This window comes from Limulus polyphemus, unplaced genomic scaffold (assembly GCF_000517525.1).
Source record: "Limulus polyphemus unplaced genomic scaffold, Limulus_polyphemus-2.1.2 Scaffold239, whole genome shotgun sequence".
NCBI classification, from domain to species: Eukaryota; Metazoa; Arthropoda; class Merostomata; order Xiphosura; family Limulidae; genus Limulus; species Limulus polyphemus.
The window spans coordinates 114,876-126,774 of NW_013665849.1; the positions used below are offsets into that span (position 1 = coordinate 114,876).

At 33.2% G+C, this 11,899-nt stretch overlaps 1 protein-coding gene across 4 annotated transcripts in view; it reads right to left on the bottom strand.

The window, feature by feature from the left end:
* The window catches only part of LOC106478661 (PH and SEC7 domain-containing protein 2-like), a 123,486-nt gene that overhangs the window by 83,186 nt on the left and 28,401 nt on the right, over positions 1-11,899 (bottom strand). For 2 of the 4 annotated variants that reach the window (XM_013939217.2, XM_022382297.1), the window contains exon 2: positions 8,496-8,893. The exons of the other annotated variants lie outside the window; for them this stretch is intronic. The gene's annotated coding sequence lies outside the window, so the exon portion shown is untranslated. The remainder of the gene's footprint in view (positions 1-8,495; positions 8,894-11,899) is intronic. 4 annotated transcript variants of the gene reach the window in all.

An 11,899-nucleotide genomic window follows, 5' to 3' on the forward strand; every position in this document is an offset into this window, starting at 1 on the left:
GAAGAATTCTAAGAAGAAAGTAAAACTACAGACATCGGTCTTGTTTAACAAAATCTGCCTACAAGAATGCACATTATGTATATTGTAATCCTTTATACACACTACTTTATCTTCCCGTATTTCCGAATTTATATTCATTCGGTATGGTCGTTGTTATTAGCGTTTAGACAGACAGACAGATAGTTATATATGTGTGTGTGTGTGCCTTCAATGAAGTCTATTATCAATGGCGTTACATCTGTAAGTATCAAAATCATAATCTTGAATAGAAAGAGCTTTTCAAACACTAGATGTAAACAATATATATATATATATATATATATATAACAACTACTATTAATGGCATTATGTTATATGGTTCATACAATCTTTGCGAAATATAATTCAAGAGCCTTCCAATGACTCGTACTCAAATCTTCAAGGTTCTCGAATCCTGCCACTCACCATTAAAGTTTCATTTTCCTGACATCATTTTCGTTCGTGTAACGTGCCCACCAACAGAAATTGCAACAGTCTCTGATCTCTCGAGGCACGTCATTCACACTGGCCGATATGAAACATAAGCAAACCATTTCAGATATCCAATCTCTCTTTTTAGATTGGGGGTAAATCAAGCTGATTTCGTTGCAGATTTTTTTTTTATTATTATTGAAACTGAAATTTCGGGGCTTCAGAACTTCCAGTACTGAAAGTTTTTGAACTCATTTCCTCAACTTTCCAGAATTACAACAACCTGTGTAAACACCACTTCCATTATGTGTTGTTATAAGACTATCTGGATTCCTATTATCACTTTGGTGTAAATTTAGCATGGGGGAGATATAAATAATAATTACAAAATTACATATGTGAAATACATCTACAAAAACTTTCGTTAAATACTTTTAATCACATTAAAAATTTCTTTTCTTATGATACATTTAAATAATTAAGTACTCTTGTAATCAATTATATGTTTTACATGCGTCATAATAAATATATATATATATATAACATCGTTGAACATTAGAAACTGAGTCCCTTTCTTCAATGTAAATGTACACACACACTAAAAACAAGAAAATTTCATGCATACATAGAACACACGAACCTTTAACTCTTGCATCTGAAGTAGTTTGTAGGGCTTTTAAAAGAAACCAGTATAGTTGCTGCTTATTATATTGGTATTTATACGAGCTTACGTAACTGTTCAAGGTCTCTCTCCTAACTCCTTCGCACCAGATATAAAACACACGATGACACACGACTTATCACCTGAATGTCCACTTTGTGTCAAAAGTGCCTAACTGTACACATACTGATATTTATTTCTATAATTACAACACAGTATGGAAATATTAACAAAGAAATATTGTATATAATGTTACGAAGGGAAATACGCACGTAGACCAATAAAACAGACATGAAAATCGTTTAACAACTCCATTTGGTTTAAACTCGTTTTCGATACTAAAACAAAGGGGTGTACCTTATTTAATTGTGATTATGACAGCTTCTAAAATTTATATCATCTTGAAGACTTGAAACAAGATGGGATGACATGCATCTCGTAAGTGCACGAGGGATTTCAGTATACTTGACACATAGTACCTAAACAAGACATTCAAAAACTACATGTATAATGTGTATGCCGCATGCGCAGATCAAACTGATTTACTGAAATACATTAAATAAAAAATGGTTAGATCTTATAGATAGCAGCAAAAGATGTAACCATACATTTGCAAATAATTAAAATACGTTAATAATATCCGATTATCCGCAAATAGGATAATAAATTGATGATACTTATACTTTAAATACGAGTAAGTAAGGTTAAGTTATAGATAAATAAGATATGTCAGTGGTTTTGGTATAACAGGCTTACATGATATGAAAATCATTATTGTGTTATATTTCCAGTACATTAACAGGTGCCCCCCCCCAGTGGCACAGCGGTATGTCTGCGGACTTACAACCCTAGAATCAGGGTTTCGATACCCGTGGTGGGCAGAGCACAGATAGCCCATCGTGTAGCTTTGTGCTAAATTACAAACAAACAAATAGGTGAAAAACATTAATAAAATGATACAAGTGTCCTTATCACAAGTTCCAAGGTTTGAGTAAATGACAGTTTATTTGATAAAAGTGAGTAACCTTACATATTTTAAAAGGGTATATAACTGTCATAAACTTTAATATACGAAAGTAGATAAAGTAAAAGTACAAAAAAAAAGCCTCAATTTCACGTCAAACATGAAATTCCGGATGTAACAGTGGACGTTTTAAGCATCATCCTTTGTCCTCTTTTACTTGTATGGTTAAGATTACGAAACATTATTGTATTTGGGCGTCTAAAAAAGTTTAAAAAAGCTATATAACAGAGACTAGACATGTTGCCTATTATACACACACAAGGCTCAATAAGTACATCCTTATATATGAAAAATATCCAAGCGTTGAGTTTAACAAATACGCACTCAATACAACTACACAACTTTCATAGTTTATTCAAATGTTTTGTTTGCTTGTTGTGTTGTTTTTTAGTAGAATAACTGACATTTTGAAATACATTCTTTCCTGTGTATGTATGGTCAGAAATTCGGAAAGTATTCGTAACTTATGTATTTGATTCTCGTATAATTATTTTTCAATCTCTTCACGTGTACCGCCACAACTATTCCGTGGATGATATTAACACAATTCGTGAAGAATTCATTGTGGAATTTCAAGTGTGAATGTGTGAATTCATACGGCGAGTCTACTCAGCGTACAAAATGGTCGATCATTTTTTGTGATTACTTTGTAACCTGCATTAACTTTTAATAACGAAGGTTCAATTCATGTCATGCGCGCGTTAACCAATATCCGAACACGCGTATACGTGAAAGTCTGCTTGAATTACAATCAACCGCTGAATAGTCCGTAATAATTGCGTTTCCTCTATTCCACTTGTTGTTTAAGACCTGGAATTATAGAGAAAACCTACTTCTGTATTTAATAACAAAGTTATGTCGTAGCTGGTTATTTGTCTTGGCATGCTGTGATTTAATAATGGTTTACATTGTTATAACTGATATGGTGTAATTATGGTTTACATGTTCTTTAATCAACTGATGTGGTGTAATAATGGTTTTCATGTCTTATTATAATCAACTGATGCAGCGTAATAATGGTTTACATGTCTTATTATAATCAACTGATGCAGCGTAATAATGGTTTACAATATCTTATTATAATCAACTGATACAGCGTAATTATGGTTTACTTGTCCTATAATAAACTAGCGTAGCGTAATAATGGTTTACAATGTCTTATTACAATCAACTGATGCAGCGTAATAATGGTTTACATGTCCTATAATCAACTACCGTGGCGTAATAATGGTTTACAATGTCTTATTATAATCAACTGATACAGCGTAATAATGGTTTACTTGTCCTATAATAAACTAGCGTAGCGTAATAATGGTTTGCTTTTGTGTGTTTAATTCATGCATCCATCTTGAACCACTTCCTTTATTAAAAGCTGTTTTAACAAGTCAACTATGTATGAGTACTCAGCTCAACTTCAGATGTGTCAACAAAATGAGATAATGATAGAAGGTTAATCGAGCCTGCAGTTCCTCAGCTGTTCAACATGGTTTTTCTTTTATAAGAAACTATTATTCGTCTCTTAATAATAACTTTAATCAAAACATATTTAATTGATAAGGTCAGTATTCTGACAAATATACAGGATCAAACTATTAAAGAAACCGCCGTTAGCACATTACTCTAAATGATTAAAGGGTTACTCATAAAATGCCTAAAATTAAGAAGAAAGTATTCAAAATCGCTATGTGTTGTAATAACCTGTCGTAGCTTCACTTCACATATACTCTCATTTAGTGTTATTCTTACTACGATGATACAAACGTTACTCAACAGATTTTTGCCTCAGTGTTTATCTTACCGCCGAGATTGCATCATGCTGCTACTTAGGCTGTGTAGAATAAGTTAATGCTTTATTTCAAAGATTTTATATTGTTACTAAGTCATCTTGCTTGTATGTAATATAATTAGACATAGAAAACACCAGTTAACCTCCGTCTAACATTTAACCATTCCATCAAGTTGGCTTTACCATCCACCACTTAAAACATAAATTTCTCTTTATCAGTTGAACAAAAAATTATCAATAGCTAGCTATACAAAGCGACTGATAACAGTACATTCTTCTATCAGCCATACCAGCTTTCATAAAAGGTTTTTTCTAATATATTTCACCTACTCTCTCTTAAGAAAAGGCTTAGATTTTATAATACCACATGATGGTGTGAGCCTATAGCTGTATTATACTATCCACTAAGAGCACTTTCTAAATTGACCACCTTTTCTTTGCGTTTACAAAATAACGTAATGACTAAAAGGAACGTTGGATACACTAAACAATAACCATCTTAGTAAAGAAAGGCTCACAGAATTAAAGATGAAGCATAAAAGAACTGAAGCAAACACAGGAAAAATGTGTTCATAAGCTGCCAAATATATACGGAACACTCAGTCACGGATAGTTTATACACCAAATCAACATTTTTATATATATATACTTATAAACTATCCGTGACTGAGTGTTCCGTATATATATAAAAATGTTGATTAGGTGCAGATCATCAGATTCCTAGTCAACTGCCCTAATCACCTGGCCATCCCGGGGTAAGAGAAAAATAATAATATGTAAAATGATGCAATTGTGCAGCTCGATTAAAACCTAACCAAACCGATCTAATTTAATGCATTATGCACTTACCTTAGTCTAAAGCGACAGTTACAAAGTTCTCAATTTGTTGAGCAAATCTAGCAAAAGAAAACAAAAAATCATGCAGACTGAACCTGTGGGTTATCTTTTCTCGGTCGTAAATTTTGTTACAAATCACCAGTTCCGTAATATAAAGCTGTAAAAATCTAATACGTTTATTTATATGAGCCGAGGCGAGCACGAACAAATATTAATTTGTAATTATAGCGAGACATAGTATTTTCTAAAATACGGGAGGTTCGAGTAGACTTAAGAAGAAAAAAAAACATATTTCTTAAATGCAATCAATATGCAAAATTCAACTGTTAGTGTGTTTTTGTTGTTTTGAAGTACGGAAAGTATGAGTAAAAGAACATATATAGTATAGTTTCTACACTGTGTTTAAGATTCAGATTCGGGCCAGCTTTGCAATGCATTTTTGGTTCTTCAACTGACAATATTTACTCAAAACTTAATGTAAGTTTGGAATAACTTAAGTGACCTCATAATCTCATGTATATGTACTCTTAACTACAAAGGGTATTTTCGGTTAACTGTTTGTTTGTGTGAAGTTAAGCACAAAACTACACAATGGAGTATCTGTGCACTGCCCACCACGGGTATGGAAACCCGGTTTCTAGCACTGTAAGTCCGCAGACATACCGCTGTGCCACTGAAGGGCATTGTGTTAAATATAAAATTAAAGAATGGTATAAAAGAACATTTTACTTAGTTGTTAATACTTCAACCAATTAAATTATTTTTATGAGCTGGCACTAATATTTATTGATATGTGTATATAGATAAATATCCATTTTCATTTTACAAAAAAAAAATGCTCAGGGGAAATGTTTTTAAGATTTATCAATACGTTAATTACATTTAACGAAATCAGACTGCTTCACCCCCACCCACCCCCATTTTACATGCCGTGTGTATGTATGGAGACGTAGAAACACAATAAAATACAGTGAAATATAAACTCGCGATTATATTTCTGAGCAACTTTTCAACTGTTACTTTATTTTGATACATTTAATACTTGAACAACATCACTTTCAATCTCCTATTTCGCTTTTTTTTTCTCCTCTTCTAGTTCTTGCTCTGACACTTTCATATTTTTTAATATTTGGACATTGTTTATTATTTTCCAATCTATTCTCCCCTCTCTTTGTCTTTTTTTTGTAATTTCAAATTTGTCTGTTTTTCATTTTTATATTAACAGTATTTCTTAGATACCTAGGCCGCCTGCCTGTCTCTTCATGTTATTCATCCAGTCTACACTCCTCTTCTATATAAACACAGAAAATTAAGAAGGTGTATAATAACTTCCCTTCTCTAAAATAAAATATTATCTATATAGGTTATAACTTATACTTCACAGTTCCAGCACTGCAATTTGTGTATACTGTCTCAGAAAATTATTCCAAACTAATTTAAATAAATTTATGACTTCAGAGACCAAGTGACACAGCAGTGAACTTTGTAATACTAATCTGTGAAACGGCCAGAGTTTTAACTTTTGTTCGAAGATATTATTCTGGTTCAGTGTGTAAAATTAAGGGGAAACATCCTCAAATATCAAAGAAGTAATGATTCAAAGTATACGCAAAGATACTGCTCCCGTATTCTAAAATAACAAAGTAAATCCGTTAACGTTATTATAATAGAATTGCACAGATGCGATTGTTACAATGTATGATTTTCTACAAATGTGACGAGACAGAGTCACGGATTTTTTATTCTTTACTAGAGGTTTGTTTTGTTTGTTTGATATTAAGCACAAAGCTACACAATGGGCTATTTGTGCTCTGCCCATCACGGGTATCGAAACCCGATTTCTAGCGTTGTAAGTCCGCAGACATACCGCTGTGCCACTGTGGGCTATTACTAGAGGGGGCAAATGCTAGGTTCTTGCTTTGGAGATATTCGCTTATTTTTTTAATTAATATTACATGTTATAACATGTACACTAAAATTATTTCAAAGGTTTTTGCGCAGTATATTAGAAAACAACGAAAGTGTAGTGACTGCATAAAGCGATGAATCAAATTATACTATTTTGTAAAATATGTATAAATTGTGCTGTCAGAAATGTCTACTTGGAAACGTGCAGATCTAAAATTTGAACCGAAAATAAAATAAACTACACAGTTACTGCACACTAGTGCGTCAAACAATAATTTCTACTTCCTTATTCTCTGCCAAAAAGCAAAAGTAGCGTTGTTTTCACTTTTCTTCTACTATCAAATTATAATGGCCTGTAATAAAAAGAGCTAGATTTGATAAAGAAAACCGCAACACGCTTTCATAATTTCACGACGCTACAGGCACGGTTAAAACTGGAAACGAACTGAAATGATTCTGTACTACCCTAACAAACGATATTAGATACTCCGTTCTGCTTGAACATATTTTACTAGCCTATCTAATTATTCCGAATATCTGAAACGTGTTAATGGTAATATCAAGCTTTACGAATATCTAATTAAAACGTTTTTCAGTTGTTTTTGTTTCATTGCACTGCCTTCAGCATGCTAAATCCAGGTTTTTAAATACATTTATGTTTAAAGTACTCTCGACAAAAAATATATAATATACCTTTTTTGGTAAAAATATGACACCACTTAGTTTCATGCACTCGGAAATTTTCTTACGTGTATTATTATGTTTCTTGAAAACTTAGAGCTGCCCTAAAAAACTGTAGCGGTTTAAAAACATTTCATTTACAATAAGAAATAAGTATATGATAAATATTCCTTTTTTGTTACCATTTAACAATGTTTAGTTTCAGAGAAAGTAAACCAATATTCAACAAATCTTAAAACAAAAACTGTTAAGTAATGATTTACCTGTGGAAATGCATGTCTTAAATATAAATGTCAAATAAGTTCATTCATACACGTAGAGTAGGTTAACTCTTTAAATCTCTCTCTATAAATGAGTAAAATACTATGCGCTGTTTTATTACTCATAATTTAATACTATAAGATATAGTGTGTATCTTTCTGTCTGTCTCTCGGTCACGCACTGATGTCATGGCAACTTATCACTGAATTTAAGTAGTTTGGTTTCCTGTCAATTAGAAGCGAGAAGTCTAGGATTGATCGAAAAGTACAGATATATTTCGACTAAAATGTACAAAAAATGCACCTTTTTTCACAATTTCAAAACGTATATTTGTTAAATCGTCAAGTTACGCCAGAAGACGTTTTCCAATCTAAAAAAAAAAATGGCCTTCCCGAACGAAGAAGTCGAGCTTACGATAGAATTTAGATTTGACAGCCATTTGCCTAAATCGGTCACTCACTGATGAAATATAGATAGGACCAGAAGAGTATATGATAGACTCAAGACTGCAGAATAAATACAGAACCATTTTTGAAGTTTAATAACGGAAACAGCAGCAGCAAGAAACAGAAGATTGTCTCGAGAACTAGAAGGCTCTTTATTTTTCTTATGTCTGTTTACGAGCGACAAAGTTTCAAATGCATTTTGGAGGATTCAAATATGGTAGACTTTGGTTTCACGTCATTTTTGCCGGGGTTTTATATTAGTCCTTAATAAGACTTCGCGCAAAACACGTTTTGAATATCACTAATTATAGATGACTCGTTTAGATTTACTTTGTATGAGTAACCCAATAAAACCCCACGCTAAAACAGCTTATCACCCATTACAGTGAATTCGTGCTCGGTATTTAAGATCAAAATAAAACTAGCCACGAAAACATTTACCTTTGTCTGAATGTTTGTTTGAAATATTTTCCTCTGTGTGCTGACTTCGTTCCTTGACGATATCGACGGACGCTGCTGTACTTAGACTTCCCCCGCACATGTAGTTTACCCGTGATGACAATGACCACTGCAGAGAAACAAACCTTACAACATCGGAGCCGGCGCAAACCCCACTACAGTCATTGTTCCCACTTACAGTGAATAAATAAAGAAAAGGTTTTATTTTGGAGAGCCTGGGTACAGGTTATACTGTTGCTCACTGTTCAACAATAAATTACAGGAATCACAAGCTTCCGTGAGACAAGAAACACAGCTGTTGTTGTGGATCACCTGCCACTGCAGAGTCTCGAGTTCTTCCTAACTATCGATGACGAAAAGACGCACAGGTGCGGCTTTAGCTAGGCAGAAAAACTGATAGATGATTAGCAGGACCTCTCTCGGCCAAAATATGAACTATATTCTTAGATTATCGACATTTTTCAAATTAATGTAAACACACACGTACAAATACTTTCGATTACTTATGTGACTGAAGTATTATCATAAAGCGTGAAACGTTCCTAGAAAATACATACTAGGGAACGCAGTTTTCTGGTTAAGCATACAACTATAGTAAATCTTCAAAATACTAATTAATTCCACTCTTTAAAGTTTTGCAAACATTTAAACAAAATTACGGTTAACCATTTGCACAAGTCATAAAAAATGAAATGTTTGTGTAACAATTGTCCTACACATTTAAAATGGGGGTATTCCAGATTCACATATAATTAGATTAGAAATACAACATTTATGGAGATAGTTCTGCTCTAAAATATACAAAGAAATCTAAAACTTTTATTGGTTAAAAAACAAACTTTTTTTTTAATTGAGAAAGGTATTATAATTCTGTTTTGGAATTACGAAAGTTACTTGTGTAAGTCAGGCTTGACCGTAACACGAATAATTAAAACTAATAATTGAACATAACATCGTGGTCTTCATAAATGAACCCAAACCGTGAATCTAGAATAAAGAACCTGTATAGCTTTATTTCGCAACAAACGCGGAATCGTACAACATTCAATCACGAATCAACAGAAACTAACTCTGAGAATACCTTTTTCATTAACCAAACTCATCTCATGACTACAAGGCTTGCGTGCCATTGGAGATATATTAATCGATCAAAGTGGAAGGAAAAACAAAACGTTTTAGTCCATTTTAAGACCTGACAAACTTACGAAAGTAATGGTAATTTTCGTCACCACCTAGACAATTTGTAACTTGAAAACACTGTCAGAGAACATTGTTATAATTTATTAAACTGTCAATGATGATCTAGGATATTATTTTTTATAATATTTTGAATAAAATTCAAAGGGGTAAAAAATAGAGAATTAGGGACATGTCTGTACTTAGACTTATTGTAACAACAACAAAGTCTACCATTTGAGCCAATCAATCACGACAATAGCAGTTATTTGAATAATTACAACTTACTGATAGTGAACACATCTTTTATGATAGTCTGTTGCATAAAGGCTGGTTAACCTCCATGGTTAAACTCCACGCTTCTTTGTTTAAAAATGTATATGCAAACTGAGATGCAAGAACTAGTCTGCTACGTTAGGAGAAATAATGACGCCAAACGCTGTAGAAAGTATTTTAAACAGTCTTTGTACCACTTGGAGTTTACATATATTAGTTGTTCAGCTTGTTTCTTACTGGGAATAATTGCTGCCTTAGCTATCTTTACTAGTATTAAAATACTTGTGTTGGCCATGGAGAAAAACATCGTAAGCAAAATTTGATCTTATTTCGACTTTCTACATTCATTTTGATGAAAATTGTAAAACACTTAACCTATAATCGCGATAATATACGTTGAAACAGGTTATAAGTATACTGTATACAATAACATAAACATAAAAAAATGCCGATTAAGCGATTACGATGGCAGTCTCTTTCCCACACACTAAAATGCGCATAAAATAAATGTATTTCATGACAGCAGTCTATCCAAACCAAACACAAATTTAATGAGAATGGACAAGGTCAGTCCAAAATTGTTTCATCGTGGAAATTGCTGGTAACACCATTAAACTACTAAATCAAATAAAAAGACATTTACGATGCATCGGAGTCCTGTTACTTCCGAGCCTCATTGAACAACACTTTTAATTTAATCAGTATTCCTATTTCATTTTCCTTCACAAGCTAATCCAGGTAACATAGTCTCTTCAGGTACTTCATTTAAGACTATCGAGTGGCCTCCACACCTTCAATTAAATTGTAGTAGTATCACAAGAGCTGTTTTAAAACTAATCACATTATAACTGGGTCCATAAGCAGATTGGATTCAATCTCCTTTAACGTTATACAATTATTAGAGCCTTAAATCTCACTTCCATGTGTTTTGTAAGCAAAATATGGTGAAATACAAAAATATAAGTTGATTTACTTATATTTTAAATTACTGGCCAAACACAGTGTTATTTATATGATTGAAAAAGGTCAATTTTATCACGTCTCACAAGTTTGTTTCAGAATTTTCGCAAAGATAAACAAAGGGCTATCTGCGCGTAGCCGTCCATAATTTTGAGCTGATCAACTAAAGGGAGGGCAGCTAGTCAATATCACCCACCGCCAACTCTTGGACTACTTCTGTTTGGTCTGACCGAATAGTGAAATTTAACAGCCACTTTTATGATGCATCCACGGCCCAAAAGTGAGAAGAGCGTTTTCGCGGCAACGAGCCGCGAACCATGAACCCTAGGCCCGTTTAATTAGTTCTAATCATTTTTATCTGTCAGATGTTTGTGATATATAAACATCCCAATAGTTCGATGGACTTTAATTCAATTAGAATGTCTCACGTATTTGCTAAACGAAACTTACCGGTAGTCCTGTTGCTGTTATATGTAATGCCTATAGTTTTTATCTGTAGGACTTCATGTGTGTGTGTGTGTGTGTGTGTGTGTCTCTGTCTGTTTATTATAATTTGATGTTTGTCTTCATTACACAACCCAAGTCACGCTGTCGCTATGGGAGCTAATCATCATGTAACGCGTACTGTGTATTATTTATTTAGAAAATGGCCAGTGAGTGGCAGAATTAATCATCACCACTATGTAGCCATAGCGACATGACGTTGGATGTCACTTTCAGTTATCAAAGCCTAGATTAGGATAAGGCATGGCCCGATGAAGGTTACGCACAATGAGAGTTATTATAACTGGTCAAGACATTAAATGTATGACCAGTGGTGTACTATAGAAGTATATGTTAAGAATAAACTCTCTACAATTAAATGTTCCCATTTGTTGTAATATTCCTAATCTTGGCTCTTACGTATTGTAACTGTGTGATAGAATATTCCGCAGTGTGGTGTAGTTTTAGACATTCTAGCATAACGTTTGTTT